This window comes from Scyliorhinus torazame, chromosome 5 (assembly GCF_047496885.1).
Source record: "Scyliorhinus torazame isolate Kashiwa2021f chromosome 5, sScyTor2.1, whole genome shotgun sequence".
Taxonomy (NCBI): domain Eukaryota; kingdom Metazoa; phylum Chordata; class Chondrichthyes; order Carcharhiniformes; family Scyliorhinidae; genus Scyliorhinus; species Scyliorhinus torazame.
Window position 1 is genome coordinate 77,563,393 of NC_092711.1, and position 27,597 is coordinate 77,590,989.

At 46.4% G+C, this 27,597-nt stretch overlaps 2 protein-coding genes and 1 long non-coding RNA gene across 5 annotated transcripts in view; all 3 read left to right on the forward strand.

The window, feature by feature from the left end:
• LOC140421413 (uncharacterized) overlaps positions 1-27,597 on the forward strand; it is a 122,613-nt gene that overhangs the window by 39,081 nt on the left and 55,935 nt on the right. The gene's annotated exons all lie outside the window — the stretch shown is intronic.
• On the forward strand, positions 105-5,431 carry LOC140421454 (uncharacterized). The gene is made up of 2 exons (XR_011946788.1): positions 105-574; positions 1,488-5,431. It is a non-coding gene; the product is annotated as an uncharacterized lncRNA (long non-coding RNA).
• LOC140421409 (uncharacterized) overlaps positions 12,803-27,597 on the forward strand; it is a 120,163-nt gene continuing 105,368 nt past the window's right edge. Inside the window, exons 1-4 of one of the 3 annotated variants that reach the window (XR_011946743.1) lie at positions 12,803-12,870; positions 20,315-20,398; positions 22,296-22,402; positions 26,248-27,189. The gene's annotated coding sequence lies outside the window, so the exon portion shown is untranslated. Of the gene's footprint in view, positions 12,871-20,314; positions 20,399-22,295; positions 22,403-23,739; positions 23,816-26,247; positions 27,190-27,597 lie in introns of those variants that run through there. The other 2 variants (XR_011946744.1, XM_072506073.1) reach the window with 2 other exon arrangements.

The following is a 27,597-nucleotide window of genomic DNA, read 5'->3' on the forward strand; positions in this document are numbered from 1 at the left end:
CTTCTGCCACCGTCACAATGCCCGGGTGATTGACGGCAGCTCCGGACCAGTAGGAAGAGGAGGGGCGGGACTGGAGGACCGTCCGAGAACGGCTGGACCTCCAGCCAATCGGAGTGAATGAGATACGGGACTTTCTGTGATTGAAGCATGCGCAGGGTGGGTAATGGCGATCGAGAAGAACTGTGTCTTCAGATCTGAAATCAGTAATAGGCGCTTAACAATATGGAGGAAGCGAGAGATCGCGGGAGTGGGCGGAAACGTTGTGTAAAACTGCTGCAATCGCAAAACTCGGAAAGTTTTACGTGACCCAGTTTGTATCGAGCTCCAGCTCCTTATCTTCGGCTCGAGTTAACGGCTGCCATTTTTATTGGATGTGCATCAGGGCGCATGCGCGTTTGCCGTCTTTGTCGAGGCGATGTTTCAATGAGTGGGAGGAGCTTGTTCCCCATTGTTCAGAATGTGGAGATGCCGCGTTGGACTGGGCGAGGCTCAGTAAGAAGTCTGACAACAACAGGTTAAAGTCCAACAGGTTTATTTGGAATCACGAGTTTTCAGAATGTAGCTTCTTAATCAGGTGAGTGAAGAGGTAGGTTACACAAACATAGCCAATGATGAAAGACGATACTTTGAATGCGAGTCTTTGCAGATAATTAAGTCTTTACAGGTCCAGACGGTGTGACTGCAGAGAGGGGTAATCACAGTATAAAGAGGTGCAAATTGTCCCAAGCCAGGACAGTTGCAACAGATTAGTTATATTATTTACAGTTTGTAATAAAGTAAATGCATTATTATTTATTGTCCTGTAACATAAGACTGTCGCTATGTTATAGATTTCCAGTCATCTCTTCCCTCAGAGGGTTGTTAGTCTTTGGATTTCTCTTCCACAGGGACCAGTTGTATCTGGGGGTCATTGAAGATATTGAAGCACAAGTTTGACAGATATTCTATTGACAATGGAGTTCAGCGTTATGGGAACAAGTAGGAAAATAGAGTGAAAGCTGAGATGAGGAGGGATTTCTTCACTCGAGGATGTGGTGATGCTTTGGAATTCTCTTCCCCAGAGGAATGTGGAGCCTCAGTTTGTTCAAAACAAACATTGAAAGGATTCCAAATATTGAAGATATCGAGGGATATGGGGTTCGTGTGGGGAAATGGTGCTGAGGTGCATCGGCCAAGGATCGCATTGAATGGTTGAGCAGACTCAGTGGGCCGAATGGCCTACTCCTGCTCCTATTATAATCTCTGTGTCCTGGTCAAGAAGCAGTGAGCTGAGCTTGGATCTGTCAATCCACATGAATCAGCCCTTCAGGAAAATTGGGAGGGTGAATATTACATACAGCAGAGTGAGAATGGAGGGAGATTGTGTGGGGTGGGCATTTACAGCTTTTGGAGAACAAGAGAAGAAATAATGTTCCATAGGAACTAGAATTGTCTGTTCTGAATTTCTATCCTGTACTAACTGCTGACTTTGTAAATTGTTTTTGAAGGATATTGGAAGAGGAGGAATTATAGACAGAAATCTCAAACATCATGTCTCAAACATGATGTGACAAACTCACTCGATTCCTTCTGAACTAGATATCATCAGGCATCATCGGCGAGAAGGAGAAATGGTTGTCCAATCTGTCGGCTTCAAAAGATTTTAAACATGAATGTGCCTGGAAAAGCACCGAGACCCACATAACACACACCCGAGTGAGAGAGTTCCAGTGAACTGACTGTGGAAACATCAGTGTGACTGGAAAAGCACCAAGACCCACACAACACACACCCGAGTGAGAATGTTCCAGTGAACTGACTGTGGGAAGAGCTTTAACCAGTTACACAGCCTGAAAAATCATCCGACCATTCACAGTGAGGAGAGACAGTGCACATGTTCTGTGTGTAGACATCACACCATTCACAGTGAGGAGAGACAGTGCACATGTTCTGTGTGTAGACATCACACCATTCACAGTGAGGAGAGACAGTGCACATGTTCTGAGTGTAGACAAGGCTTCCACTGATTATCCAATCTGGAGAGACACGAGGGGACCCAAAACATGGAGAAACCATGGAAATATGGGGACTGTGGGAAGGGATACAGAGTCTCATCTGTGCTGGAGATTCATCGACTCAGTCACATTGGGGAGCGGCCGTTCACCTGCTCTCAGTGTGGAAAGGGATTCATTGATTCATCCACCCTGCGGAAACATTGAGGGCAGCACGGTAGCATTGTGGATAGCACAATTGCTTCACAGCTCCAGGGTCCCAGGTTCGATTCCGGCTTGGGTCACTGTCTGTGTGGAGTCTGCACATCCTCCCCGTGCGTGCGTGGGTTTCCTCCGGGTGCTCCGGTTTCCTCCCACAGTCCAAAGATGTGCAGGTTAGGTGGATTGGCAATGTTAAATTGCCCTTAGTGTCCAAAATTGCCCTTAGTGTTGGGTGGGGTTACTGGGTTGTGGGGATAGGGTGGAGGTGTTGACCTTGGGTAGGGTGCTCTTTCCAAGAGCCGGTGCAGATTCGATGAGCCGAATGGCCTCCTTCTGCACTGTAAATTCTATTCTATGAGATCAGCGAATTCACACTGGGGAGAAGCCGTTCACCTGCTCTCAGTGTGGGAAGGGATTTATTGATTCATCCATCCTGCAGACACACCAGCGAGTTCACACTGGGGAGAGGCCATTCACCTGCTCTTAGTGTGGGAAGGGATTACATAGAAACATGGAAAATAGGAGCAGGAAGAGGCCATTTGGCCCATTGCACCTGCTCTGCCATTCATTATGATTGTGGCTTATCATCTAACTCCATAGCCTAATCCCAATTTCCCCTCCATATCCTTTGATCCCTTCGCCCTCAGTGCTATATCTAACTGCTTCTTGAAAACATTCAATGTATTGGCCTCAACTATTTCCTGTGGTAACAAATTCCACAGGCTCACCACTCTCTGGTTGAAGAAATTTCTCCTCATCTCTGTCCTAAATGGTCTACCCCGTATCCTCAGACTGCGACCACTGGTTCTGTACACTCCCGCCTTCGAGAAAATCTTTCCCACATCTACCCTTTCAAGTCCTGTTAGAATATTATAGGTTTCTATGAGATCCCCCATTCTTCTGAACTCCAGCGAATACAATCCTAACTGATTCAGTCTCTCATACGTCAGTCCCACCATCCCAGGAATCAGTCTGGTAAACCTTCGCTGCGCTCCCTCTAGAGCAAGAACATCCTTCCTCAGATAATGAGGCCAAAACTGCACACAATATTCCAGGTACGGCCTTGCCAAGGCCCTGTAGAGAACAAAGAACAATACAGCACAGGAACAGGCACTTCGGCTCTGCATGCCTGCACCGAACACGTGTCCTGTCTCGACCAACTGCCTGTATCCTTCTATACCCCTATCCTGATAAGTCTTAAAGGTCGCTAACTTATCTGCCTCAACCACCTCACTTGGCAGAGCATTCCAGGCCACCACCACCCTGTGTAAAATACTCCCCCCATACATCTCCACTGAACCTTTCCCCCCTCACCTTGAACATGTGCCCCCTTGTAATTGTCATTTCCGCACTGGGGAAGAATCCTCTAATTGTTCACTCTATCTGTACCCCTAATAATTTTATAAACTTCTATCAGGTTGTCCCTCAGCATCCGTCTCTCTAGCGAAAACAATGCCGTTTATTCAATCTCTCCTCAAAGCTAATACCCTCCATACCAGGCAACATCCTGGTAAACCTTTTCTGTATTCTCTCTCCAGAGCCTCCACATCCTTCTGGTAGTGCAGTGACCAGAATTGGGACACAGTATTCCAAATGTGACCTCACCAACATTCTATGCAATTGTCACATAATTATCGAGCTTTTATACTCGATACCCCGTCCTATCAAGGCAAGCATGGCATATGCTTTCTTCACCACCATTTCCACCTGTGCTGCCACTTTTAAGTATCTGTGGACCTGCATGCCCAGATCTCTCTGTGTCTCTATGCACCTGATGGTCGGCATTTCCACATCATGAGTGTTAACTGCTCTCAGCTCTGTCTATTATGAATCTTTGTTGCACCCTATCCAGTGCCTCTATTTTCTTTTTCTAAATGGAGATCACCAATGTTGACAGTGCGCCCAGTGTAGTCTAACCCTGGTTCTGTACAAGTTGAACATTTCCTCCGTGCTTTTCAATTCTATCCCTCTGGAATGGAACCCAAGATATGGGCCCACACTTTCAGACAGATGTGAAGTTCTTAGAGAGGGTGTGGAGGACATTTACAAGAATAATAATCTTTATTTTTGTCACAAGTAGGCTTACATTAACACTGAAATGAAGTTACTGCGAAAAAACCCCAGTCATCACACTCCAGCGCCTGTTCGGTTACACGGAGGGAGAATTCAGAATCTCCTATTCACCTAACAAGCACATCTTTCAGGACTTGTGGTAGGAAACTGGAGCACCCGGATGAAACCCACGCAGACACGGGAAGAATGTGCAGACTCCACACAGACAGTGACCCAAACCAAGAATCGAACCTCGGACCCTGGTGCTGTGAAGCAACAGTGCTAACCATTGTGCAAGAATGGCACCAGGGATAAGTGACTCCAGTTAGTTGGAGTGGCTGGAGTAGCTGAATTTCTCTCCTGAGATCACAGCATCTGGAGGGTGGAGAATAGGGCCATCCAGCCCTCTGAGACTGTGTTGGCTCTCTGTGGAGCAAGCCAGTCTGTCCATTGCCCTGTTCTATCACCAAATTTGTGCAGGTTTATTTCTCTCAGTGCCTGTCCAATTTCCGATTGAAATTCTTCCGTCGTCTCTGCATCTCCTACTCTCATAGGTAGTAGGTTCGAGGTTGTTTGCGCTCGTTTTACATGTGTCTGGAGGTTCACAGAGTAATCAAAATGTGTCAACGCCATGGTTATTACACAAAATTAAGACTCCGTCTTCATCAATGATTCTGATGAGGACACCGAGTGTAATACATCTTAGTTTGCAGACAATTAGAATAAATGTACATTTCTATAAAATCTCTCACTACCACTGGACCTCCTAAAGTGTTTTAAAGCCAATGGAGTACTTTTGAAACATATTCACTGTTGTAATGTAGGAAGCTGTAAGTACCATGTGTAATCACATTTAGTTATAAAATTGTCATTTTCACAGTGTATTCACAAGGTCAAGCAAGCCCTTTTATACCTCTAGCATGTGGCTTCCTGCAGCCATTTCACCTTCTGTACCTTTTCTTTATTAACTATGTATTGATTTTATAGCAAAAAAACAATAATTATATTCATGATTATTCAGTAGTGAACATTGATCATCATTAGTGAATTGGTGTATTAGGTAATTATATTGTAAAGACTAGATCTTTATTTTAAAAAATAAATGATCAACCAAAATGTTTCCAGAAACTGCAGAGCTATCAGAATTTGTTTAAAAAAATAAATTGCTCAATAATTTTGCGAAGTTACGAGATGTGGTGAGAAGCGTGTATATAATATTACATGTACTCAGCAGTGTGACCTCCCACCAGTAGGTGGTGTCAGGCATCAGTCAGGTGACATCCAGCGACCAGCAGAAGGTTGTAAAGCGTGCACGAGGCCAGTTGCACATAAGGGTAGTTCCAAGAGTGTCGAATCTAACTCTGTGATAACTTGGTCTGTATAGCAGTCTAATCATTCCCTTACCACGTGTACATTAATAAATCATCGTTCTGGCTAAGTCACCAGCAATTCTATAGAGTCATTGCAAGAATAGATCATAGAACACATCATATTCTGCCAAGACTATGTGGGCTAGGCATTGGAGGAATGGTATTGTTACTGTGCGAGTAATCCAGAGACCCAGGTTAATGCTCTGGGGATCTGGGATCGAATCTGCCTTTGACACATGGTGAAACTGAAATTGAATGACAGTATCGAATTAAAAGTCTGATGATAACATTCTTGATTGTTGTAAAAACTCATCTGGTTCACTAATGTCCTTCAGGAAATCTGCTCTCTTTGTGTGGCCTGGCCTATATGTGACTCCAGATCCACAGCAATGTTGTGGCTGATTTGTAAATGCCCTCTGAAATAGCCTCACAAGACACGCAGTTCAAGGGCAATTGGAATGAGCAGTAAATGCTGGCCCAGCCAGTGACACCCACCTCCCATGAATGAATAATTTTTAAGAAGACTCATTGTTCAATTTGAAGACGAGTAAGAAACTCTCTTTGATTGGATTTGATTTATTCTCACGTGTACCGAGGTACAGTGAAAAGTATTGTTCTGCGTACAGTCCAGACAGATCGTTACACACATGAAAAAACAAAGTGCGGATCTTGGCAGTTTGCTCAGTTCACAAAATAATTTAATGGCTTTGTAGACTCAGATTAATATTTTAATCACCATCCAAAACATACCTAATGGTAATGTGTGCTCATATAGACAAACACAAACGATACTGTAACTGAATTCGAGGAAATGGCAGAGATTTAACTGAACCACCTTTTTGAAAAATTCGGCCTTAATGATAGAGAAACAGGAAAAGCCACTCAGGGAGATGAGGAAATCCAGGCTCAGTGCGGATTTGCTGTCACCCCTCCTTTCTTATACATGAACGGGATTTAGGCTGCAGAATGTTTCATACCAAAACACAGAGAGGTCAAATATAAGCAACACATAATTCTCAATTCACTTCCATTTAACTATAATTTTCTTTGTTCAAAGGCTGACTGTGGTCAAACTGAACAAAGATTGATGGGATTTCTGTTACCCAGTGAAACGCTTTCTTTTCTTGGTCAGTCGTGTTTGCAATTCAATGGTGTATATTTCAGAGTTATTCAGAGTGAAGACTCGAGAGCTATTCAATTCAAACTGAAATCATATATAACACATAAATATACTGATGTTCAACACTGAATAATGAAACAAATATTGAGTAAAATTGGTGGAAATTTTCTGTAGGAAGGTAAGAATGATGCATTAATGATTGAATCGAGAGCATTGTTCCATTAGATATTTACTGAACAAATGCTAAAGTTCAACGTAAGTTCTACACCTTATGGTCTTATGAGTTGAGACATCTGTTTTAAAGGAACAGCTGTCTTCATGTAATAAGTGACCTGGCCTCTCAGCTGAACCAGTGAAAGCTGCAGCAAGACTGTGCAGTTGAATGTTGCACAGGGCCATTGGGTACCGTGCTGCCAGCTGTTTCTGAAGCCTAGAGGTTATCACATTCACCTAACGGGCGAAAGGTGCTCTGAAAGCCAGTGATTCTAAACAAATATGCTGGACATTAACCTGGTGATGTAAGACTTGTTACTGTGCCCACCCCAGTCCAACACCAGCATCTCCACATCATAAATTAGAAGCATTTAATGCTTCTGCCAATTTTGAATCAGACTCGATGGACCGAATGGCCTCCTTCCGCACCGTCTGTTCTATGTTCTATATGTAGAAAAATTCAATGATGCAAAATCATACTTTGAATGCGAGTCTTTGCAAGTAATTAAGTCTTTACAGGTCCATACAGTACGACTGGAGAGAGGGATAATCACAGGTTAAAGAGGTGTGAATTGTCTCAAGCCAGGACAGTATTTTGCAAGCACATGTGATGTGACATGAATCCAGGGTCCCGGTTGAGGCCGTACTCCTGTGTGCGGAACCTGGCTAGCAGTTTCTGCTCGGCGATTCTGCGTTGTCGCGAGTCCTGAAGGCCGCCTTGGAAAACGCCTACCTGAAGATCAGAGGCTGAATGCCCTTGACTGCTGAAGTGTTCCCCGACTGGAAGGAACATTCCTGCCTGGCGATTGTTGCGCAATGTCCGTTCGTCCGTTGTCACAGCGTTTGCAAGGCCTCGCCAATGTACCATGCCTCGGAACATCCTTTGCTGCAGCTTATAAGTTAGATAACGTTGGCCGAGTCGCACAAGAATATACCGCATTGTTGGTTGGGGGGTGTTCTCACGTGTAATGGTGGTACCCATGTTGATGATCTGGCACGTCTTGCAGACGTTGCCATGGCAGGGTTGTTTGGTGTCATGGTCGCTGTTCTCCTGAACGCCGGGTAGTTTGCTGCATTCAATGGTCTGTTTGAGGTTGCGCAGTTGTTTGAAGGAAAGTAGCGGGGATGGCCTTGGCAAGATAGAACATAAAACATAGAACAGTACAGCACAGAACAGGCCCTTCGGCCCTTGAATGTGTGCCGAGCTTGTCCGAAATCAAGATCAAGCTATCCCGCTCCCTGTCATTCTGGTGTGCTCCATGTGCCTATCCAATAACCGGTTGAAAGTTCCTAAAGTGTCCGACTCTACTATCACAGCAGGCAGTCCATTCCACACCCTAACCACTCTCTGAGTAAAGAACCTACCTCGGACATCCCTCCTATATCTCCCACCTTGAATCTTATAGTTATGCCCCCTTGTAACAGCTACATCCACCCAAGGAAATAGTCTCTGAACGTCGACTCTATCTGTCCCCCTGATCATCTTATAAACCTCTATTAAGTCGCCTATCATCATCCTCCGCTCCAAAGAGAAAAGCCCTAGCTCCCTCAAACTTTCCTCATAAGACCTATCCTGCAAACCAGGCTGCATCCTGATAAATCTCCTTTGCACCCTTTCCAATGCTTCCACATCCTTCCTATAATGAGGCGACCAGAACTGCACACAATATTCCAAATGTGGTCTCACCAGGGTCATGTATAGTTGCAGCATAACCCCTTGGTTCTTAAACTCAAGCCCCCTGTTAATAAACGCTAACACACTATAAGCCTTCTTCACGGCTCTATCCACTTGAGTGGCAACCTTCAGAGATCTGTGGACATGAACCCCAAGATCGCTCTGTTCCTCCACATTCCTCAGAACCCTGCCGTTGACCCTGTAATTCGCATTCAATTTTTTTCTACCAAAATGAATCACCTCGTACTTATCAGGGTTTAACTCCATCTGCCATTTTTCGGCCCAGCTCTGCATCCTATCAATATCTCTTTGCAGCCTACAACAGCCTTCCACCTCATCCACTACTCCACCAATCTTGGTGTTATCAGCAAATTTACTGACCCACTCTTCAGCCCCCTCCAAGTCATTGAGAAAAATCACAAATAGCAGAGGACCCAGCACTGATCCCTGTGGTACACCACTGGTAACTGGTCTCCAGTCTGAAAATTTTCCATCCACCGCCAACCTCTATCTTCTATGTGATAGCCAGTTACTTATCCAATTGGCCAAATTTCTCTCTATCCCACACCTCCTTACTTTCTTCATGAGCCGACCATGGGGGACCTTATCAAATGCCTTACTAAAACCCATGTATACGACATCAACTGCTCGACCTTCATCTACACACTTAGTTACCTCCTCAAAGAATTCAATCAAATTTGTGAGGCAAGACCTCCTCAAAGAATTCAATCAAATTTGTGAGGCAAGACCTACCCTTCACGAATCCGGATTAAGCTGCATCTTTCCAAATGGTCATAAATCCTATCCTTTAGGACCTTTTCCATTATCTTACCGACCGCCAAAATAAGACTAACTGGCCTATAATTACCAGGGTCATTCCTATTCCCTTTCTTGAACAGAAGAACAACATTCGCCACTCTCCAGTCATCTGGCACCCGTGGACAGTGAGGACCCGAAGATCAAAGCCAAAGGCTCTGCAATCTCATCCCTTGCCTCCCAAAGAATCCTTGGATATATCCCATCTGGCCCAGGGGACTTGTTGACCCACAGGTTTTTCAAAATTGCTAATATATCCTTCTTCAGAACATCTACTTCCTTCAGCCTACCCACCGGTATCACACTCTCATCCTCAAAAACATGTTTGTCTTCATCGATGACTTGTTGAAGGCTGTGAAGATGTCGTAGTTTCTCGGCCCCAGGGAATTCATCAGGCGAATGAGGCTCCGGGTGTTCTTCCACTGGCACCAGGAGGCATACAGTGAACCCAATGAGACAACCAATGAACCGGAACAGGAGACTGAGAGACCTGTGGGACTGGAAGATCCAGCCAGCAGGAAGGACTGGAAAACCCGACCATTGAAACAATCCGATCAGCTGATTCTACAGCTCCTCTTCCACTAACCCACTCAGTAAAACTGCCTCGAAGACCTTTCTCATCCAAATTCTGAACTCACAACTTTCTCCTATTTTCCTGCTGTTTCCCATCATGCTCTATCAGCGCTCATCTTGTCTGTGAGACTTACCCTTTGCTCCTTTGACCCGATTCTCACTAAACTGTTTAACATCCAACTTCCACAATCATAGAATTTACAGTGCAGAACAGGCCATTCGGCACATCGAGTCTGCACTGGCCCTTCTCAAGCCCACACCTCCACCCTGTCCCCATAGCCCAGTAACCCCACTTAACCCTTTTGGACACTAAGAGCAATTTAGCGTGGCCACTCCACCGAACCTGCACATCTTTGGACTGTGGGAGAAAACTGGGGCACCCAGGGTAAACCCACGCAGACACAGGGAGAACATGCAGACTCCGCATAGACAGTGACCCAACCCGGGAATCGAACCTGGGACAGTGGAGCTGGAACTGTGCTAACCACTGTGCATCCCCTGATTTATTGGATTCAAGTTCAAATACAAACCACGATGAAGCATCTGCCGTGGTGGGGTTTGAACCTGCATTCTCAGAGAATTGTGCTGGGTCTCGGGATTACTCATCCAGTGACAATGCCACTACACCATCACCTCCCCAGTCAAGCACTTTGCAGGGCTCGTCCGGGATATGGACCCGGTACCTCTCGCATTTTGGAAACCCCCTAAGCGAAAATCATACTCCACGGTTTCAACGGTATCTCCATGGAGTCAGTGTCTTTGTCTGTTTCCTCTTTAGACAATCAAGTGAAGCTTGGTCCTCACACAGAACACGTGTATGGTTTCTCCCCTCAGTGAATGGTGTGTTTTTCCAGGCTGTAACTGGTTAAAGCTCTTTCCACAGTCAGTTCACTGGAACACACTCACTCAGGTGTGTGTGTGTCTCGGTGTTTTCCAATCACACTGATGATTGAAATATTTTCCCACAAACAGAACAAACATTTTTCATTCCAATTTATAGTCTGAGGATATTCAGGTCCACACCAACCGAGTGACACTGTCGGATCGTAATGTGATATTTGGTTTTGTGTTTCCTGTCTGAAAATCCTCTCCTATTGCCCTGTAAAAGGAGTTTACAAAGGTCACACTTTCAGTACAGGATAGAAATTCAGAACAGTTAATTCCAATTTCTGCAGAACATTTTTGTCTCTCTTCTTTCCCCAAAGCTGTAAATCCCCATCCACACATTCTACTCCTGCCTGGGGCTGAAATCCAAATAAAGTACTGGATCATTATTTCCTTTTACCAAAGTTATATAATTTGAGGTAAGAACATGCTTTATAAGTCACTTCATCCATTGTGACAGACTATAATCTGAATCACCCTGACTAATTGACTGTGTGGAGATTTGATGAACAATCACAAAGGTCGTTTCTCCAAATCTTCCAGGGTTTCCTTTGTTCTTCCTCTCCCTCTCGAACTAAGTTATACGGATATCAGACTCAGGGTCCATTCTGGTTCTCTTCCTGCTGACTAAATAACTTCAATCAAATATGGAGAAGACTGAATCCACTGTTCGGTCCCTGCTCCAACCTCCATTCCTGACATACCGACTCTACCCCTCTCCCTGGCAACAGTCTGAGACTTAGACAGTCTCTTTGTAAATTTGGTTTCATACTGATCCAATGAGCTTCTGACCTCATAGAATTTACAGTGCAGAAGGAGGCCATTTGGCCCACCCAATCGGCACTGGCCCTTGGAAAGAGCTCCCTAGCTAAGCCCACACCTCCACCTTTACCCGTAACCACCCCCCCCAACCTTTTTAGATACTAAGGCAATTTACCATCGTCACCTCCCGATTCAACAATTCCCTTACACACCTGGCTGCTCTCCCACATTCTACCTCTGTAAACTTAAAGCCAGCCAAAAGTCTGCTACACATGTCTTAATACACAGCAAGTTCCTTTCCCCTATGATCCCTGTGCTCCGAGACTTGCATTCGCTCCCAGTCAATTCTCACCCTTGTTTGCAAACTCCTCCATGGCCTCATCTCTCTCCGTGTCTGTGATCTCCACCAGCCCCACAACCCCCTGAGATATCTGTACAGCTCTGATCCTGGACTCTTGCACACGCTGGATTCTAATTACTCCGCCATGGTTTTAAGTTCCCTCGGCCCCAAGCACTGAATTCCCTCCCTAAACCTCTCCGTCTCCACCTCACTCACCTCCTTTCAGACTCTTTTAAACTCACCTCTTTGACCAAGTTTTTGGTCACCTGCCCTAACATCTCCTTTTGTGTCTGGGTGTCTCACTTTGTTTTATAATGTTCCTGTGAGGTTGACTGGGATGATTTATGATGTTAAAGGTGTTATATAAATAGAAGTTGTTGTTGTTGACTGTAACCCTGACCTCCTGTTTTACAATATCCCATTGGTTTCACAACAAACTCTATCTCTGATGTTTTGCCCCCTGCGGGTTTGCAGCCTCTATAAAGACGGCGGCCGTTAACTCAGGCCTGTCACCGGGAGCAGGCCGCAGCTGTCCCCCAGCTCGATGCAAACCCAGGCCCGGAAACTTCTTATTGGGGTTTGGAGCCTCCACCGGGTTTCAGTGAAACCTCCCGGCCGAGTCCAGCATCGGCACTGCGCATGCTCCAGCTCACAATGCCCAGGGAGTGATTGACGGCAGCTCTGGACCAATAGGAAGAGAGGGGTGGGCCTGGAGGACCGAGAGATTGCAGCGGATCCTCCCACCAATTGGAGTGAATGAGAGGCGAGGCTGAGCCCCGGTCTCCCACGTGAATTGGATCATGCGCAGTGCCGATGACAACTCAGGATTCGTACGGTCGGGTGGAAATCGTCCACTGGTCAGATCCCGCTCGGTGAGTGATGAGAGAGGGATGGAGCCGGTTGATGCGTCGGGCGACTTCATAAACACTCCGTGTAGGCCCCAAGCCCCGAATACGAAGCTCGGATACAACAGTTGAACCGGCGAACGCTGCTCGGGCTTTTCCTCGAGACAAGCCCGGGTGGCCGGGCGCATGCGGAGGGAGCGATAGCCCCGGCTTTGCTCCGCCTCCCATTCACACTGATTGGTTGGAGGACCAGCCGCTCTCGGTCAGTCCTCCAGCCCCGCCCCCTGAGCTGGAGCAAACCGTTCAGAATCCTACAGATCATAGATATCATAGAATTTACAGTGCAGAAGGAGGCCATTCGGCCCATCGAGTCTGCACCGGCTCTTGGAAAGAGCATCCAACCCAAGGTCAACACCTCCACCCTATCCCCATAACCCAGTAACCCCACCCAACACGAAGGGCAATTTTGGACACGAAGGGCAATTTATCATGGCCAATCAACCTAACCTGCACATCTTTGGACTGTGGGAGGAAACCGGAGCACCCGGAGGAAACCCACGCAGACACGGGGAGGATGTGCAGACTCCGCACAGACAGTGACCCAAGCCGGAATCGAACCTGGGACCCTGGAGCTGTGAAGCAATTGTGCTATCCACAATGCTACCGTGCTGTCCTAGATAGAAGTCTTGTTAAAGTCCAACAGGTTTTCACAGGTTAAAAGGTGTGAATTGTCTCAAGCCAGGACGGTTGGTAGGATTTCACAAGCCCAGGCCTGATGGTGGGGGTGAATGTAATGCGACATGAATCCAGGGTCCCGGTTGAGGCCGTACTCATGTGTGCGGAACTTGGCTATAAGTTTCTGCTCGGCGATTCTGCGTTGTTGCGCGTCCTGAAGGCTGCCTTGGAGAACGCTTACCCGAAGATCAGAGGCTGAAAGCCCTTGACTGCTGAAGTGTTCCCCTCTTTAACCTGGGGTTACCCCCGTCTCTGGATCTGTAAAGACTTAATTACCTGCAAATGCTCGCATTCAAAGTATCGTCTTGCATCTTTGACTTTGTCTATATATATGTTTCTAGAACATACCTCTTCATTCATCCGAGGAAGGAGCAGTGCTCCGAAAGCTAGTGATTTCAAACAACCTTGTTTGTCTTCAACCTGGTGTTGTAAGACTTCTTACCATGGTTTCATGGTCATCCGTACACAATCAATGAATTCAAATTTTACCTTCTGCCTCAGTGACAGTCAAGGCTGGGACATCATTAGGACAGTCAAAAACATTTTTTTGTAATTTTCTTTGAACATTTCTCTTCAGCGGATATTAAAATATTGAAAATGGGATAAAGGTTGATTGGCTGACAGTCAATCACTGTCCTGTAAGGTAATGAGTCCTTTTGCTTCCCAATTGGCCAAGGAAGGCAGTGTGTCACAAGGATGGATGTGTTGACCGATTAATGGCTGGAGGATGGGGGCAGGTCATGTGATCGAACCTCCAAAGTTGGCAAGGAGAGAATGTTGTGAATTTCTATCCTAATCTGACAGTGAGGTTTCTGTAAATTTAAGGATACTGGAAGTGGAGGTATAACAGATGGGAAACGCAAACCAAACGTCACATAGCGATCCGACAGAGTCACTCAATTCATTAGAAACTGAATTTCAGCAGTATCTGGGTGTGGAAGGTAAAGGTTTGTCTGTTCTGTCTGTGAGTGAAGATTTCAAGTCTCAATGTGACTTGAAAAGCCCCGAGATTCACAAACCCTGGTTAGGCCAAACCTGGAGAACTGTGTTCAGTTCTGGGCAACAAGCCTGAGGAAGGATAGAATGGCCTCAGAGGGAGTGAAGCACAGATTTACCTGAGTGATATCTGAACCCGCTGGGGTTAAATTACAAAACTAGATGACAGAAAAGAGTCAGAGACATGATGGCACAGAGAATAGCATTCGGTCCATTGAGTTCATGCTAGCTCTCTGGGGCAATCCAGTCAGTCCCATTCTCCTTCTAATTGTGCTCACCCCAGTCCAACGCCGGCATCTCCACATCATGATTGCCTTTTAAGGACGCAAGTTCCAAAGTCTTACAACCCTCAAGAGAATAAAAAATCCACATCTCCATCTGAAATGGGAGACCCTTATTTTGCAACAGTGACCCCCTCGTTCTAGATTCTCCCACAAGAGGAAACATCCTCTCCACAGCCACCCTGTCAAGACCCCTCAGGATCTTATATAGTTCAATCCAGGTTTTACCCAAAACTTTAAATCTGTGTCTCAACTGCTTGTATGATCAGTGAATGGAAGCAGGGTGTCTTTGTCCATCTGATGGAAATCTGGCATAATTTTGTGTCCCTGAATCAAATCTCCCCTCAACCTTCTTTGCTGGAACAATTCTGGTAAATCTCTTCTGCACCTTCTCCAAGAACTTTCACATCCTTCCTTTTTGTAAAAGAATTTAGAGTACCCGATTAATCTTTTCCAATTGAGGGGCAATTTAGCGTGGCCAATCCACCTAGCCTGTACATCTTTGGGTTGTGGGTGCAAAACCCACGAAAACACGGGGAGAATGTGCAAACGCCACACGGACTGTGACCCAGAGTTGATTTGAAGCTGGGACCTCGGCGCCATGAGGCAGCAGGGCTAACATTCAGTGCCACTGTGCTGTCCTCTTTACATCCTTCCTGAAGCGTGGCGATCAGAGCTTCATAGAATTCCTACAGTGCAGAATCATAGACTTTACAGTGCAGAAGGAGGTCATTCAGCCCATCGGGTCTGCACTGGCCTTTGGAAAGAGCACGCTACTTAAGCTTATGCCCACGCCTCCAACCTGTCCCTGGAATCCAGTGATCCCAACTAACCTTTGGACACGAAGGGGCAATTTAGCATGGCCAATCCACCTAACCAGCACATCTTTGGACTGTGGGAGGAAACCAGAGGAAATCTGTGTAGACACAGGGAGAAATTGCAAACTCCAGACAGAGTCACCCGAGACTCGAATTGAACCCGGGACCCTGGAGCTGTGAGGCAGCAGTGCTAACCACTTTGCCACCAGAAGCATAATTTAGTATCAATATTTCAATTTATGAAGCTCAAGGTCGATTATGCTTTGCCAACTACTGTCTTAATATATCTTGTAGATATACAAAATCCCTCTTCACCTCTTTCTCTCTCCTCCCAAAGAGGTCAATTGGATTTTATAACAATCCAGCCGTTTTCATGGTCACTTTTTCCCAGTGCCGACAAGAATCATTCAGCAATTTCACGACCTACCTTTGTGTTTTTGTGGGTTCTCTCTCACCCCCTATTTTCTGTTTTTAAATCAGTTTCACAGAGTGTTCGAAGGGGAGGCTTCAAAATCCGGAAACTCAAACCAAGCATCACATCAGGATCTGACAGAGTCCTCAGTTTATCATATCCTGAATATCAGCGGATTTTAAATGTGGAAGGAACAAGCATCGTTGACAGTAGTGAGAAACCGTACTTGATTTGTGTCTGTGGACGAGGATTTGCTCTATCATCAGGCCTCACAAGCCACAAATGCAGTCACACTGAGGAGAAACTGCGGAAATGTGCGGACTGTGGGAAAGGATTCCCTTCCCCATCCAAGCTGGAAATTCATCGACGTAGTCACACAGGGGAGAGACCATTCACCTGCTCCACGTGTGGGAAGGGATTCGCTGGCTCATCCGCGCTGCAAAATCACAAGCAAATTCACACTGGGGAGAGACCGTTCACCTGCTCCACGTGTGGGAAGCAATTCACTCAGTCATCCGCTCTGTGCACACACCAGCGAATTCACACTGGGGAGAGACCGTTCACCTGCTCCAAATGTGGGAAGGAATTCACTCGTTCATCCCACCTACTGAGACACCAGCGAGTTCACATTGGGGAGAGGCCATTGAGCTGCTCCGAGTGTGGGAAGGGATTCCGTGATTCATCCACCCTGCAGAAGCACCAGCAAGATCACACCAGGGAGAGACCATTCACCTGCTCAGAGTGTGGGAAGGGATTTACTATTTCATCCGACCTGCTAAGTCACCAGCGAATTCACACTGATGAGAGACTGTTTCAATGTCCAGGCTGCGAGAAGTGCTTTAAAACCTCTGGGAATCTGACACGCCATCAACGTGTTCACACTGATGAGAGACCGTATCGGTGCTCTCACTGTGGGAATGGGTTCACACAATCATCTCAGCTCATTGTACATCAGCGAACTCACACTGGGGAGAGGCCATTCACCTGCTCCAAGTGTGGGAAGGGATTCACCACCTCATCCCACCTGCTGAGACACCAACGATGCCACAAGTAACGACTGCGATTGGGTTTTGCTGTTTCTCACATTCAGGACTGAACCATGTTCATTTGGGTCTCTTTCTGCTGATAACAAATTCCAGCCCATTTACAGGGGCTAATATTCTGGCTAAAAGTCAAATAAATTAGATTTGTGTTAAATATACCGTGTGCTGAAATTTTTTAATATCTCTGACACAAGTTCCTTTTGAAGTACTCTCGCTTTCCCCTGTCTCTTCCATCCTCACCTCCAACAAGACGTGTGAGGAGCTTGTGGAGCTTCTTTGTGACTGAGATTGAGTAAATCTGATCAGCTGCCTCTGCTGCTTCCCTCCGTTCCGCGAGCCCACCGGACCAAACTGTCTCTAAATGTCATCCTTTCCCGAACAGGCGCCAAAATGTGGCAACGAGGCGCATTTCACAGTAACTTCATTGCAGTGTGAATGTAAGCCTCCATGTGACAATAAAGATTATTATTATTTACTTTCCTCATGACGTTAACTGGCTGGAGTTTAATCTTCAAGATATATGTTGTTTTTTGTGATGGCGGGGTCCCTTTTTAAATCATCATCTGTGATCTTATCCTTCGATTTAAGACCTCCCAAAGAAGCTGGTGAACAATAAAATTATGAATTTTTACTTCAGCCCTAAGTTTTTGTAATAAACTCTACAATTCAGTGTCTGAACGCTTCCTCTGATTAACATCTCCAGTTAGAAAATGCTGATTAATCCTCACTGACAATCCTTACTGACTGACAAATTCTTCACAGTGACACCTCCATTATGAAAGTAAATTATCAATTAAAATATAACAGGTCAATATTTTCCAAGAACACCGAAAAAATAATAATAATAACAATCTTTATTGTCATAAGTAGGCTTACATTAACACTGCAATGAAATTACAGTGAAAACCTCCTCGTCGCCACACTCTGGCACCTGTTCAGGTGAATGTTCAATTCACCCAACAAGCACGTCTTTCGGGGAGAACGTGCAGATTCTACAAAGGCAGTGACCCAAGTGGAAATTGAACCCGGGACCCTGGTGCTGTGATGCAACAGTGCTAACCACTTTGCTTCCGTGCCACCTGAATGATGCTGTTTGATGCGCATGTTGTCATGATAGTGACTGATTGGCAGCAAACTCTTGCCAGTCATTATGGTCAATGCACATAAGTGGGGAGTGAACAGGAGTCATGTAAATTCAAAGACAGAGAAGGCAGCACCCAGTTATTAGCCTTGACCAGAATATCAGCTTTTTCTGCATTGTTTCTCCAGAGTTATTAAAGCTCTCAATTGTCTCACAGGAATGAAACACAGGTTGAGGTGCTGATGGAGATCCTGGTGCATCCTCAGCCACCAATATTAATTATATATAAAATCGAGGGCTTGAAATATGTGAAGGTAGTGGTATGATCAATAAGTTTGCAGATGGAAAATTGTTGGTGTAACTGGCGAGGAGAAAAGCCTTAAATTACAGCATGATACAGATGGACTGGTCATATGGGCAGTACAGTGGCAAATGGAATTTAACCATGAAACGTGGTAGCTCTTGTCCAGAGTCAGTACAGACATGATGTGTCAATTGACTTCCATCTGTGCTGGATCATTCCAGAAATCACTGAACATTAAGTATCACGAGCAAGAGGGAAGAAGATGGAAGAATTACTGATTCTGGAATTGTACCCAACAAGAGTTTGCATCTTGTGGGAAGGAGAGAGGAAGGACCCATTGTGGATAAAAACCTTTCAGTTCTGCATTATTCCACAAGAGATCAGCATTTAATCATTTTGAGAAATGGGAATACCCATTGACAATAATTTGTTTGATTATTTTTGCAATTGGTGACGAAGTTATTTTGTATTAACTATTTCAATGGTGCGGCTTTTTCCCAACATTCTTTGCGGCTGTGAATGTTCCCTATTCACTCCACAGGAGCGCAGTGCGCAGACGCAATGTTGGGCTGTATCTGGAGCAAGCGCAATGTCACTTTGCTCGGAGGTCTGCGAGTGCGAGTGCGGGGGCAGTGAGGTGTAGGGAGGAATAGAGTCTGGAGTCGGGGTGGGGAGGGAGTGAAGGCTTCATAAACACCCCCTGCTGGTCACAAGGCCGGAAATAAGACCCTGCAAACCCCGTGTTTGCAGCTGCGGAGCTTTTATCCGGTATCAGGCCCAGTTCCACGGCCGCCATCTTTGTTTAGTGGCGCGGCTGAAGGGCCATCTTGATGACGTAACAGGCGGTGCTTCAGGATCCCGGTGACCAGGAGAGAAAATCATTGTCTCGATGATTGACAGGCCCCTCCAGAAGGGGGTGGTGCTACTGCCATGTGTGGCAATCCGTAGAACAGAAGAAGAATAACATCAGAATTAGCAGCAGGAGTAGGCCATTCGGCCTATTGACACTGCTCTGCCATTCAATAAACGTTGATCCGAATGTGCCATTAATTACATTTTCCTGTCTGCCCCCAAAACTTTTGACTCCCCAGTAGATAAATAAAGACGAACTCAGCTTTGAGTATATTCAGTGACCCAGCGCCACTACTCTCTGGGAAAGAGAATTCCACAAACTCAGCTTTGACAAAGAGTCATCCAGACTCAAAACGTTAGCTCCCTTTTCTCTCCACAGATACTGTCAGACCTGCTGAGATTGTCCCGTATTTACTGTTTTTGTTTCAGATTCCAGCATCCGCAGTAATTTGCTTTCATCCACAGACTGATGACCCTCTGAGGGAAGACATTTCTCCTTATCTCAGTGTCAAATTGGAGAACTCTTATCTTTAAACTGTCCCCCTTAGTTCTTCAATCCCCATGTGGGAAATATTCTTTCATCAAAACCCCTCGAATGTTTCAATAAGATCACCTCTCATTCTTCTAAACTCCATCGGGTACAGACCAATCAGGCTCGATCTTGCTCCATAAAACAAACTCTCCTATCCCAGAAATCAGACCAGTGAAACTTCACTGAACTGCCTCCAAAGCAAGTATAACCCACATTAATAATCCTAGGACTGGCAACAAGGGAAGAGAATGTTTGGAACTTCTATCCTGGACTCGGAGTGATGGATTTTGGAAACTCCTTTTACCGGGGGTTAGGGGAGGATTTACACCCAGTAAACTCAAACCAAGATAAATGTTTGTCTGATCTTAATTTCTAACCTCGACTAGCATTTCTGACCATTGTAATTTCCTTTTACAGCTGCTTCCAAAGCTTCTGATATCTTTCCAGCCGAAGATTGCAGCAGGAGATTGTAAACTTGAAAACACCAAAATTGTGACAGAGGTGAGTATTATTATTAATTATAAATTTACAGTCCCCAATTATTTGTTTCCAATTCAGGGGCAATTTAGCATGGCCAATCCGAAGCTGGTACTCCCAGTTCAGACTTTGATGTTGTGAGGTTGTTGATGTGGTGGAGAGTGGCTGTTGCTGCTTTCTCTGTTGCTCAGTTTGCTGCCTGTTTTCAGTGCTAGTTGCTGCTAGAGGAAGGCGAGGGGAGACCAGGAAGGAGAGGAGAGAGCGGGAAAGAGAGGGGAGAGAGAGAGAAGGATGGAGAGAGGAGAGAAAGACAACAACAAGGAGGCAACTTCAAAAACAAGATGGGAGTAAAGCCCTTTGGACTGCTTGTTTGCTGGGCCCCTCCCCGGTTGAGGGCCTGGCCCAGTCCTCCCAACTGATAACATTTGCCTTCAGCAAGGACAAAACCCTCCTTATTCTATCCGGTGTGTTTGTTCTGGGGCAGGGGGATCGAGTGGGCAGTGTGTTTGCTGAGCCCCCTCCCGGACTGAAGACCCCACACACCAGCAGGGAAGAGGTGGAATCCATTGGGTGGTCTTTCCAGGGTGGGAGCACGGACTGTGTTTTTGCTGAGTCCTACTTGGGCCGAAGACCTCGCGGACCAGTGCTAACCACTGCCACCGTGCCATCCTTTGTCATGATGTTTCCATTCCTATTTTATCACACACCTCCCAGTGACACTCATTGTAACACAGAAACTTCAAAATATCAATGCTACCTTGCATCTTGCCCTCCTATTATTGTCTGATGATAACAGTAACAGAGTAACACACACCAGAATTGGAAATTAGATAGGTTGTTGTCTAATAATAATAGTGACAGAGTAACGTACACCAGAATTGGAATAACAGGCAGGTTATTGTCTAATCATGACAGAGTTACGGGGGTGACTCAGTGGTTAGCACTGTTGCCTCAAGCACCAGGTACCTGGCTTTGATTCCGACCTTGGGTCACTGTCTGCGTGGACTTTGCACATTGGAAGAGGAGGGGCAGGACTGGAGGACCTACCGGGAGTGGCTGGTCCTCCAACCAATCGGAATGAATGAGGGGCGGTGCCCGCTGTGATTAAAGCACGCGCAGTGTGGGTAATGGCAAAGGAGAATGGCTGTGTCTTCAGATCCGAAAGTGGCGTTTAACAAAATGGAGGAAGCGAGAGATCGCGGAGGTGGGCAGAAACGTTGTGTAAAGCTGTTGTAAGCTGCATCTTCGGAAAAGAGTTTCCGGGACCCCGTTTGTACCAAGCGGAGCTGCAACTCCTTGTGTTTGGCTCGGGTTAACGGCCGCCATCTTTATTGGATGTGAATCAGGGCGCATGCGCATTTGTCATCTTTGTCGGGGCGATGTTTCAATGAGTGGGAGGAGCTTGTTCCCCATTGTTCAGGATGGAGACAACTTGTCCATCAAACTGGATTAGTCTTTGATTCCCAATGTCTTATTGATGATGCAAAGGGGTGGCAGAGATGGAAAGAAAAGGAAGCCAATCCTGCTCTCCGGATTTCACTGTCTTATTAGACATTCTGTCCCATGTGTTCAAAGCTCTGCGGCTCTGTTCAGCCACATGACGACCCAGGGCAGAAATTCACAACCCTGAGTAGACGTCACACTCAAATCGAGGGGACTGCTGATGACAAGAGGGTCAGTGTGCAGCTTGGGGGGGGGGGGGGGGGGGGTGGATGAGAGGTCTTCCTGGACCAGGGAGCAGGAGGGGAGAATGTTGTGGATTTCTATCCTGGACTGACGGTGATTAATTTTGGAAACTCCTTTTACAGGGGATTAGTCAGGGAGGATTTACACTCGGCAAATTCAAACCAGGAAAAAGGTTTATCTTTCCCGAATTTCATTTCTGGACTGACAGTGATGCCTTTGTAAACTTCTTTCACAGGGACTTAGAAAGGGATTCGCAGACAGGAAACTCACAACCAATCTTCACATCGAATTCTGACAGCACCATTCGGGTTATCAGGACCTGGAGATTATCGACCTTTGTGTGTAAGCATTGAGTTCCATATCATTATCACTCACTGTGTAAAATGTCTACCTCCTATCTCCCCTGTAGATCTTGTTCACAATCTTAAATCTGTGTCCCGTAATCCTTTTTACAATCTACTGATGGGAACAGTAAAAAAAAATCTTTTGCTAGGTTTGCCGTTGTCGTTTCTGGTGCCTGGGTCGATGCCGGGTGGTCCGTCTGGTTTCATTCCTTTTTCATGTTTTTGTTGTGGTTGAATCAGCTTGGACCAGTCCATTTAGGATCCAGAACACAATTGAAGTCTCCTCCAAGAATCAATTGATCTGTATCCAGGATGGATTCCAACAATTTTTTTTACAAATGTTTCTATGAGATCCCCTCATTAAAAAAAAGATCGAGAAGCAGAATTAGGCCATTCAGCCCATCGAGTTTTCAAGTTTGTTCTGCCATTCGATCATGGCTGATATGTTTCTCATCCCCATTCATCTTGTATTGTAGCTCTCGTGAAATGAATGCGAACATTGCATTTGCCTTTCTAACTGCCAACTTTCCTTTATTTGTTCTTGGGATGTGGGTATTCCCTTGGCCCAATGTTACAAATCGTAATCAGTTCGCAAAGCATAATTTATATCAAAAATATCCATTTTAGTGGCAGGTTTATTACCCAACATGCGTTGCAGCTGAGAATGTGCTCTATCCACATGACAGAAGCTTCTTGCACATGCGCAGAGTCCGGCTGTGACTGGAGCATGCGGTGTTCGGGCTGTGATCGGCGCATGTACAGTTCAGGTTGTCGCTGACGGTGCGAGGAGCGGGGAAGAAACAATTGAGCGACTTTCAGGATTGGAGCCGGTGGGTGGCCGGGGAGCGATAGAAGCTGCGGAGTGAGCCGGGAGGCTTCATAAATACCCTGTGGAGGCTTCAACTCCCGGTGAAAATGTTAACGGTCCCGTCTTAAACAGCACCGAATAGAGTGAGAGCTGAGCGGTGACAGGCCCGGAATACCGGCCGCCATCTTTACAGAGGACAAGGTGCCGCAGGGAAGGGGCTGGTTTAGCACAGTGGGCTAAGACAGCTGGCTTGTAATGCAGAACAAGACCAGCAGCGTGGGTTCAATTCCCGTTTCAGCCTCCCCGAACAGGCGCCGGAATGTGGTGACTAGGGGCTTTTCACAGGAACTTCATTGAAGCCGACTTGTGACAATAAGTGATTATTATTATTTTGCACTGCAAGCCTGGACCGGATGCCAACTCTCCCGGATTGACTGACTGGAGTCTCCGGGATTTTATTTTAATCATTTGTGGGAGTAAATGGCTGGGCCAACATTTATTGCCCATCCCTAATTTCCCTCAAACAGAGTGACTTGCTCGGCCATCTCGGAGGGCATTTAAAGAATCAACCACATTGCTGTGGTTTGGAATCGTGTCGGCCAGACCAGGTAAGGATGGCATTTTTTTTTTTATTCACGGGATGTGGGTGTCACTGGCTGGGCCAGCATTCACTGCCCATCACTAATTGCCCTTGAACTGAGGGCATCTTAGGGAATTTTAAAAAAAAATTTACATTTTTTAAATTCTCCTCCTTTTTCACGTTTTCTCCCACATTTACACCCATCAACAATACACAATAATCAGCAAGATATGTCAATCCCCATAATAACAACGATCCCATCCACCCACCAACCCCCAAACCTCAACCCGCATGTTTACATAAACAAATGACAAAAAGGAATCAGGGATTGCCCGTAGTCACCCTTAATCTACACGGCTCACCACCCCCCCCCAACCAACGCCATCCAGCCTCTAACAGAGTACCGTGCATGATACCCCACAGTTGTACCCCCCACCCCCCCAAGTCTCCAGCTCCTCCCGTCCACTGCCTCTTGTAAAACTCCTCCTCCCAACCTCGGTTCCCTCCCCCCAACTTTCCACCCAGGCTAGACCACTCGGACCCTGTTCTGTCAGGCTCCGATGGCCGCAGCCCCTCCCCCCACCTCACTCCCGTTCACTGGCCGGCTTAAACTGGCCAGCGTGGAGGCCCCCGCCCGGGTCCCTTTCCCCCTTGCCCGGCCCTAGGAAAGCCCAAAGATCCCATTTTAGCTCACAAACCCCGCCTATCCACCTACACCACAAAGAGCCCTCCTTTTGAATGAAAGTCCCGTCCCGTCCCTTGTCCAAATATATGCAACATTGGCTCCTTTAGCCTCTACCCCCGCGCGCAGTGATACAAAAAAAAAAGAAGAAAATACAGTCATGAGGTTACATCGGCACATGACCATTCCTCAATTTCTCAGTTCTGCCACAGTCCTTCTGCCTTCGCAAACTCCTCCGCTGCTTCCGCCGTTCCAAAATAAAAGTCCCTGAGCTTGTAAGTCACCCTCAGCTTCGCTGGATATACAATGCCACACTGCACCTTGCCAATGTACAGTGCCCTCTTCACCCGGTTGAAGGCAGCCCGCCTCCTCGCCAGCTCCACCGTAAAGTCCTGGTATACACGTATACCAGCTCCAGCCCACTGCACCACCCGCTTCTGCTTGGCCCAGCTCAGGACCTTCTCCTTCACACTACCTACGGAAGCACAGAGTCACTGCCCTCGGCGGCTCACTCGCCTTTGGTACAGGCCTCCACGACCGATGAGCGCGATCCAGTTCATATTGGGAGGGGTCTTCCCCCTCCCCCAGTAGTTTTGCCAGCATCGCGGCAAAATACTCAGTCGGCTTCGGTCCTTCAACTCCTTTGGGCAGCCCCACGACCCTCAAATTCTGTCGCCTGGATCTGTTTTTCAGATCTTCCACTTTTCCTCGCAGATTCTTGTTCGTGACCATCACCTTCCGCATCTCCTTCCCCATCGACGCAAGTTGATCACCGTGCTGCAATAATGTCTCCTCCACTTCCTTCAGCGCCTCCCCTTGCTCTCACACCTCCGCCACTGCGCTCGCCGCCGCCGTCTTCCCCGGGGAAACCGCCTCCTCCACCAACACATTCAAAACCTCCCGCATCTCCTTCCTCACCATCTCCATACATTTCTCAATCTGTACCAACTGCTTTTGGAATTCCGCAGCCATCACCTTAGTTAGTTCTTCAGCCGTAAGCACTGCGGCCTCCCCTGGTGCTCCAGCCTCCATCTTCTTTGTTGACCCCGCAGTGACCTTTCCCCTCTCCAACGGACTTTCAGACGCTTTTTTCCCGGCCGTTTCTTTGGTGTTTTTTGACATCCTTCTTCTCCTTGCGCTATCTCCCAACTTTTACTGCCGTCGCTGGCCCTAGGACCGGGCGTTACTCCCCGAAAATGCCGTTCTGAACGGGAGCCCTCCAATGTGCGGCTGCCTCCCGCCCACCGTCACCTTAGGGAATTTTAAGGGTCAACCAACTGACTGTGGATCTGGAATCACGTGTAGGCCAGACCAGGTAAGGATACAAGATTTCCTTCACTGAAGGACATGAGTGAACCAGATGGGTTTTTGCAACAATCGACAATGGTTTCATGGTCATCAGTAAACTTTCAATGAATTCAAATTTTACCTTCTGCCTTGGTGAGATTCATGTCTGGGTGTCTGGAAAATCATTGGGACAGTAAAGATTTTTGAACATTTCTCTTCAGTGGATATAAAAATATTGAAAATGGGATAAAGGTTGTTTGGCTGACAGTCAATCACTGTCCTGTAAGGTAATGAGTCCTTTTGCTTCCCAATTGGCCGAGGAAGGCAGTGTGTCACAGGGATGGATGTGTTGACCGATTAATGGCTGGTGGATGGGGGCAGGTTATGTGATAAAACCTCCAAGAATACATTTAATCAAAGTTGATGAGGAGAGAATGTTGTGAATTTCGATCCTAAACTGACAGTGAGGTTTCTGTAAATTTACAGGATACTGGAAGAGGACGTTTAACAGACGGGAAACGCAAACCAAACGTCACATCACAATCTGACAGAGTTACTTGATTCATCAGAACCTGAATTTCAGCAGCATTGGGTGTGGAAGGTGAAAGGTTTTTCTGTGATGGAAGATTTCAGGTCTCAGTGTGACTGGAAAAGCCCCAAGATTCACAAACCCTGGTTAGGCCAAACCTGGAGAACTGTGTTCAGTTCTGGGCAACAAACCTGAGGAAGGAGAGAATGGCCTCGGAGGGAATGTAGCACAGATTTACCTGAGTGATATCTGAACACCCCGGGGGTTAAATTACAAGGCGAGATTGGACAAAAATGTCAGAGTCAGCTGGCAGCACGGTGGCGCAGTGGGTTAGCACTGCTGCCTCACAGCGCCGAGGTCCCAAGTTCGATCCCGGCTCTGGATCATTGTCCATGTGGAGTTTGCAAGTTCTCCCCGTGTTTGCGTGGGTTTCGCTCCCAAAACCCAAAGATGTGCAGGCTAGGTGGATTGACCACGCTAACTTGCCCCTTAATTGGAAAAAATGAATTGGGTACTATAAATTTATTTTAAAACATTTTTTACAAACCATTATGGGCAGAGAAGGGCATTCGGTCCATTGAGTCCATGCTAGCTCTCTAATTGGCACGGTGGTTAGCACTGTTGCTTCACAGCGCCATGGACCCGGGTTCGATTCCCGGCTTGGGTCACTGTCTGTGCGGAGTCTGCACGTTCTCCCCGTGTCTGCGTGGGTTTCCTCCAGGTGCTGCGGTTTCCTCCCACAAGTCCCGAAAGATGTGCTTGTTAGCTGAATTGGACATTCTGAATTCTCCCTCCGTGTACCCGAACAGGCGCCGGAGTGTGGCGACTTGGGGATTTTCACAGTAACTTCAGTGCAGCGTTAATGTAAGCCTACTTGTGACACTAATAAAGATTATTATTAACTGGAGCAATTCAGAGTCATTCTCCTGCTCTGTCTCTGTATCCTCACAGCTTTATTTCTCTCTGGTTTCTATCCAAATAAAAAAAAAAAGATTTATTGTGTCTATTTCCAAACTCCGTCATAGGCAGCAAGTTTTAGGTCATTGCCACTGGCTGTGTAAAAACATTCTTCCTCATACTTCCTGGATCATTTACTTTTTAAAAAAATATATTTTATTCAAGTTTTTTGGCCAAACATAACAATACGTAGTGTTTCTTTTACACAACAATAAAGCAATATAAATAACCGTGGCCAGTTTTAAACAAATAAATAAGTAATATATAAACAAAAACAAAAAACAAAACTAAATGGCAACTGCCTTGTCCAAAATAAATACTCTCCAAAAATACAATCCAACAATCCAATA